This window comes from Theropithecus gelada, chromosome 14 (genome assembly GCF_003255815.1).
Source record: "Theropithecus gelada isolate Dixy chromosome 14, Tgel_1.0, whole genome shotgun sequence".
Classification (NCBI taxonomy): Eukaryota; Metazoa; Chordata; class Mammalia; order Primates; family Cercopithecidae; genus Theropithecus; species Theropithecus gelada.
The window spans coordinates 79692408-79698575 of record NC_037682.1 but is presented as its reverse complement, the minus strand read 5'-3'; the positions used below and the strand labels follow the sequence as shown (position 1 = coordinate 79698575).

At 37.4% G+C, this 6168-nt stretch overlaps 1 long non-coding RNA gene across 1 annotated transcript; it reads left to right on the top strand.

Moving 5' to 3' along the window:
- The first annotated feature begins 1181 nt into the window (after positions 1-1181).
- LOC112607361 lies at positions 1182-2237 on the top strand. Its single transcript, XR_003115767.1, has 2 exons — positions 1182-1686; positions 2065-2237. It is a non-coding gene; the product is annotated as an uncharacterized LOC112607361 (long non-coding RNA).
- The last annotated feature ends 3931 nt before the right edge of the window (positions 2238-6168 follow it).

The window sequence follows — 6168 nt, the reverse complement described above, 5'->3', positions numbered from 1 at the left end:
CTTACTTCATTTGTCATTGTATAAAGAATACTTCTGTGCATGTGTATGTGCATTTGTGTAATTAGCTTTATAAATCAATAAAAAGACAATACTCAAATGGAAACTAAATGGGCAATAACATGATCAGAAACTTCATTAAAAAATAAATGGTCTCTAAACAAATACGTATATAATCTTACTAGTAACCAAATAATATCTAAATAAATCATCATGTTATTTCCCACCAAATCAGAAAATATTCATTTGTGTATTAGTACAAGTTTTCTGGAAGCAATTAGCCTACATATATCAAGAATATTTTAAAAGTTGGAAACAAAAGACTTTTTCAGATCTATCAATTCTGCTATTAGCTGCCTCTTCTATGGAAATTTTCTGAGAGTTGTATAAGAATAAATTCATAGAAGTAACATTAATAGAAGTAACATCAAGAGAAGCAAATTTCTCAGAATAAACTGAACGTACAATTAGGGATAGGTAAGTCAGTCCTGCAACACTCATAGCATAAGTTTCTCAAAAACCATATTTTCATGTAATATTTAATAACGTGGGAAAATGTCCCTGATAGAAAATCAGTTGAAATATAATAATAGTCATCCTATAGAGGTGAGATAGATATTTTAAGGAGATCTTATCACAGACAAAATAAGCTTTCAGTTTCTGCCACTCCCAGTCTATACCTAAAACCCTCAAAACAAGATCACTTTGAGTGGCTGACACAGTGTGGGTCGGCTTCCCTTTGTGCCTTTCATTCTCAGCTAATTGATTTGAATCCCACGTTAAGTTTTGGAGAAGTCAGAGGAACCAGATAGAAAATGGAAAGGTGAAGCTCTCTGTCCCACCCTAGACCAAGTCTCTCCAATCCTTTCTCTCCATTCTCATTGTTACTGAGAATGCCTCTTGCATTGTGACAACAAACCCTTAATTATTGTCCTCCTCCTCCTCACTCTGTTTTACATAGACATTTTTTGAAGACTTTCTCTTGTAGTCCTGGATCTCCTTGAAAACAGCTTCCTGAGCATTGCCCTAAATGGAAAGTAAAAGTAAAAGAATGCTTAAAATTTTTACCAGGACCTTGTTGCTAAGCAACCATTTCCTTTGTCTCTAAGTATATGAAATATGACATTGTTTGGAATGTGCTTAGTACAAAAGATCAAGGTTGGGGAGCGGGGAGCAGGGAGGAGGTAAGGGAGGAGGTGGTAGTAAAGAAACCTTTAGATTGAAAAATGTAAAGATATAATATGAAAGGAGAAAAAAACAACAAAAGAACCCACCACGGAAGTTTCAACCCACCACCACCACATGGTGCCAAAAACTTCAAAATGGAACATTTCTTATATTGGCACATATTTTTGTGAGAACAAACATATGGTTGTGAGCATATTCTTACCTTCATTGTGATCTGCATATTTCCTCTCTGCAGGAAAATTTAAATGCATTGTTGACATCTTTTTATAGTCACATAATAAGAAAGCAGACAAAGAATTGTTATGATTGGACTTATTCATGAGATACCACAGACTCTAATTTGTCAAGTTTTTCATATTTACACTACTGGTGAATCTCTAGTTGTATACCTGCCTCTGTGGTCTCATTGTTGGTAACTAGGATAGCTTATAAATAAAGACAAATGATACTGTCTACTGGCCACGACAAGCTCACAACTCACTTTCTACTCCATTCTCAAGTGTAAGTATCATTTTTACTTGGTTGAGGGCAAGAACCCTAATTGGGCAGCTTTTACTAAGAATGAAAAAAATTTTAGCAGAATATAAATAAGTCTAGACAGACGGAGACTTTTTGTTCCTCTTGCCAACTGGGGAGCTCTGGTGAAAACTTTTTGTCATCATTAAGATCACACACAATCCAAAACTTTGGTATAGTTAGGGAGACTGGGATGGAGAAGACCACTTAACTTGCCATGTTTGTCAGACCTGCCTGTCTCTAGTCTAGAAAAAGTCTACACTTAGCCTAGCTTACTCATTTAGGGATCAAGAATCTGGTCAGCATTAAAGTTTTGCCTTCTCAGTCAACAGGGCATTTTTCTGTGTATGTGTTTCCCTTCAGGACCACGTAGAGAAAGATGGATGGTTGAGGTTAGGATTTGGAGTTCTCCGGCTAACTGCATATTAACTTTGTTATCATTGCCAATATTATCACCTGATAGAGAAATAGACTTGATGGATTTGGGCTTTAGCCTTGACTTCACCATAAATAAACAGTGTCATCTTGAATGCTAACTTACTGTCCCATTGGTGTCTCTTTTTGTTTTATGAAGGTAATCATATCTACAGAAATAGGTATAAATTGAGAGTGTCAGTAATAATTATAAGATAACCATGTGTTTAATACTGAGATTAAGTAATAAAAATTTCCAAGCACCTCAGAAGTCTTCATATGCTCCTATACGCCCTTTCCCCACAGCCTCTTTCTGTCTCTTCTTCCTTAAAGATGTAACCATTATTCTTACTTTTAATTATCCCTCAACTGTTTTGATAATTTTTACTGTAATATAATTTCAAATTTACACAAAAATTGCAAGAAAAGTACAAGAAAATCTTATGTAACTTTTACCCAGATTTACCATGTATGTACATTTTGATCATTTGCTTTATTATGAATGTGTGTGCGTGTGTGTGTGTGTGTGTGTGTGTGTAGTCCTTACTTTCTAGAAAAATAAAATGTCCCAAAATCAGCTCATAGTTCCTCTGCCTCAGCTCTGGGGTCATCCGTTTCTCCAAGGAGATTTAGTTCTTTATACCAGAGAATGACATTTAGAAATCAAAATCTGGGCTCAAAATGTGCTCATTGCTACTGGTGTGTCACAGCTTTTAGACCCTCTCAATGATTAATATCTAAAAAATATATGTATATTTAAAACACAACCACACAAATGTATGGAGAGAGAGAGAGACAGAGACATAGACAGATGATCAATATGATTTATATTCTTTCCTTAGATAACATTTACATTCAGTGAAACATAAAATTATTAGATATAAAACTTAATGAGTTTTGGTAAATGCATATATCTGCCCATTCCTTGATCAATCAGTAATTCTGTTCCTCTAGAGTGTCCTGAATTTTTTTCAATTCTAGACTACTTTGGCTTATTCTAGAATTTTATATAATCGGAAGATAATTTTCTATTGAGTCTTCCAACTCATGAACATAGTATATCTTGCATTTATTCAGGTCTTCTTAATTTCTTTTAGCAATCTTCAGTAGTTTTAACAGTACGGGTATTGAGCATATTTTATTGAATTTATACCTAAGTGTTCTATGCTTATCTTTTGAAGATACTGTAAATATTTTTGTTATTTTTGAAATTTTCTGCTAATATACAAAACTACAATTAATTTTGTATATTGACTTTGTATCTTGCAACCTTGATACACTCACCTTTTAGTTCTATTTATTTCTTTGTAGTTTCCTTAGCATTTTCTACAGAAAATAATGTTTCCTGCAATAAGAGAGAGCTGCACATTTGTTCCCAAACTTAATGACATTTATTAACCTTTCATGCCTCACTGGATTGTCACAGCCTCCAGTAGAGTATTGAATTAATGTGTGAGATCAGACAGCCTTGAATGTAACCATTAAATATTACATTGGTTGTAGGTTTTTCCATAAGTAAATTTTGTCAGATTAAGGTAGTTCCCTTCTAGTCCTGGTTTGCTGAGAGTTTTTATGATGAATAAGTGTGGAGACTTGTGATGGTTTTTTTCTGAAAGTGACGATAGAGAAAGAAAAGAAAAGGGAGGAAAAAAGAAAAGGTAAACTCATTCAGCTTGCAGCCTTCCTTAGCAACTCCATCTGTCAATAATTACTGTGTTATTTGAACTCAGATTTCATTAAATGTGAGTGCTTAATTGTTCTCTATTATATGTACATGTTGGTTTTGTCTTTACTGCCAAAGTAAAACAGAACAAAATTTTGAAGGTGGGAATAGGAAGCTTTATTTCTCTGTGTCCCTTATTTCCCCTGGCACTGGGCTACTCTCATAGTGACTGCTTCATCAATTTCAGCACTGATTTTTATTAGTAAGAAGAAAATGCCAAAATTGTTTATTATTTCAGAGTTCCACACCCACGATCTCATTTTATTCTCAAAACAACTCAGTAAAAACTTGTTTTGAGATAAGGCATGTGGGGGTCAGAGAGGTATATGACTTGTCAGTGAACACAGAACTCATTTCGGACAGAGCAAGGAACAGAATTCAGATCCTCTGACACCGCATTCAGATCTATCTCAATGCACCACCCTGCCTGATTTCCATGGTTCCTCCCAATATCATTACTGAGGTCAGCTCTTGTCCCACTAAAGATTATATTGTACTAAGTCTCAAAACTGGGTTAGATTGGGATACACAGACACTAAGCTGTAAATGATTTAGTGTCTGTGTATCATGGACCTTGTCCATAAACACAATTATGCTGAAAACTCCTATTAGCCAAGCAGGGTCTTGTCAGACATTCTGCAACATATTAGGTGCTAATTATATATTTGTGGTTGCATGTTATGCCAAATTCCTGAATCCAATTTGCATGAGGATTCCCTCTGAGATGAATACTGTCTTTCTGGGGAAGGTCCCCCAGAGGTTCACAATGGGCTGCACTTAAGACCAGCATATTTGTTTTCTAATTCCACTTCTGGAAATATTCCATCTCTGTGGGTCACACGGGAGACTCATCTGTACCATGTACACATTAAGTAGATGTCAATTTTGATGGGCAATCCTCCCAGAAACTGCCAAAGGGAGACAGAGTTCAATGGAGGAGGGCACTTGACTCCATTTACCATTAAACTGAAGCACATTCTCTGCTTAATTTCCCAGTAGTATCTCCTGCCACTTTCTCCCTTCCAGTGTGTGCTCTGGCAACTTGGAAGTGTTTGTCACTCATTACACAGAATACTTAACTGCTTTTTGCCTTCATATGTTCATGCTGTTCCCTCTACTGATAATGTCAATAATGTCCCTTTCCTCCCAAACCTCCTCTTTCATACACCTCAATAACTGCTCTTCACCTAACATTCAGTCATTTCACAGGTATGTATTAAGTACTTACTACCTGTATGCCAGGCACCATGCTAGGTGCAGAAGATACAGAGGTGAGTACAAAAATGTCCCTGCCCTAAAGGAGCTCACAATGTATTGTGAGGCTGACTGGCAGGGCTTCATGAGACACACAAAAGCATCACCTATCCTAGCTTTGCAGAGCCATTGAAGGGATCCTGGTGGAGGCTGCATAAGCTGAGATTTGGAAAGTTTAGATCTTAGGAACTAGCCAGTCCACAGAGAAGCAATGTGAGAGTCAAGGCTAAAGAGACTGGATTTCCAGCTTCAAGACAGGGCTCAGCTGTCCTCCCTTTTAGAAGGCTTTCCTGACCCTTCCCCAGGCTATCAGTTTCCCTCAGAACTTTCACCATTTTTTGTTCAGAACTCATAATGGCACTTACCACCCTCTGCCATAATCATTGATAGGCTTTTCTTCCTCAAGAAACTAGGAGCTCTTCGAGAGTAAGACCTGAGCTTTATCTAGCATATACCACCAGTACCTAGTGCCGACCCTGGTACCACAGGATGTTTAATAACTGTTTGAGGAAACAAACACTTGTGGGGACCCTCTGGAGAAGAAGTACCAGTTTCATAGATAATCCTACTGCTCTAGGCTATAATCCCTTTGTGCAAAATCAGTGAGCCAGGACATATGATTGTGTCCAGGCCCTCAGAGGCAGGGTTCCTGGGGTGGCAAGGGTAGGATGCTCAGGCTTGCTTTCCACAGGGCCACCATCAGTGACTTTGAGAACCAGACAGACCACTATTCTTGCCAGTTTGAGATGTTGAGGCTCAGAAAACAAAATCCCAAAATGAAAATCTCAGATGCAAAAGTTTATCTCTGACCTTCTTCTGGCCTTCTGTCTGTCAGTCCCATTCTACCCCAAAGCAGCTATAGAAACTAGAATCCCTCATCCCTAAGGCAGGTCATAGAAACTGGAACTCCTTTTTCCCAAAGCTAGTCGTAAAACCTAAAAATATTGCTCTAAGTTTTCCTCTACCTTTCTTCGTAAAAACTGGCCATAAGGAAATTATCTGACCTACCTTGTTTGATTGCAGGTCATAAAACCCCCATTCTAGAGAGGGTCCTGCCCCATACCCAGAAAGAAGGA